Below are 1,058 nucleotides of genomic sequence, written 5' to 3'. Positions count from 1 at the left end.
GCATATATGTGTACATATAAATGTATTTATCTTTATATGTTTGCCTATTTACATATATAATATTGCAATTTTAACATGTAAAATAAATTTCTAATTGCAAACTTATTTCCTTAATCCATATCAATGAAAGATTTGATATACATATTTTCTAAAATCCTTTTAGCTTTTACATTTTCTGATTCTGTTACAATCTCCAAGATACATCTGAGGAGAAAGAATCGACTCCTGCCACTCTAATGTGGAACAATGAGATTTTTTTCAAAGATTCTTCTTGCCATTCAAATAATCTTATTTACTCTTCCCACATTCTTAAGTCCTTTTTTTATCCACTTATCCAAATATTGCATGATTTCATCATTGAACCTCTTATTTCTTGGAAATGTCAGTAAGCACTGAAAATTGGAAAGCTCCTGTTTTGTGTCTGGATTTCATTTGATATCACCTTGAAATTTTGAAATGTAACCTTCAAAAGTGAATGTAATTTCACTCTAGTTCTTACAATCATGATTATAATTTCTATTAAGGATTTATGAGAGGAATTAATATATATTTGCATAATGGCTAAATATGTCACAAAGTATAGGGAGATTCTTATTCTTTTTTTTATAAAGAAATCTACCGTTGAATTAGGGCTCTAAAAATGAGACTGAGAGATGATAAAATATTTAAACTCATCTTTCTGACCAAAATAATTTCATTATTATTGACAGAAAATTACTTTCCTTAAATCCATAGTTATTATTTTCTTCCTAATTATTTGTGATGTAATATAGTTAACATAAATACTACTAAGTATGAATTTAAAATTACAAAACTATTTGGTCATTATAGAGTAAAATTCTCAGAATACTACTAAATTCTATATGTTTAAGCATAGTAAAATAACATAGTATCTACTTGCTAGTTATTCCTGTCTCTGCAGACTTCTAGGTTGTGACCACTTTGACTTGCATTTTTTTCGAGTAGCGGGCTCCTTAAAAAAAAAAGAAAATTTAAAAAATTTTAATTAACTGTAGTTATAAATTAACAAATACATCTAAATGAACATAATAAGCAAG

This window comes from Pteropus alecto, unplaced genomic scaffold, assembly GCF_000325575.1.
Source record: "Pteropus alecto unplaced genomic scaffold, ASM32557v1 scaffold25, whole genome shotgun sequence".
NCBI classification, from domain to species: domain Eukaryota; kingdom Metazoa; phylum Chordata; class Mammalia; order Chiroptera; family Pteropodidae; genus Pteropus; species Pteropus alecto.
The sequence above is the reverse complement of the archived record's forward strand: the minus strand, read 5'-3'. Positions refer to the sequence as shown.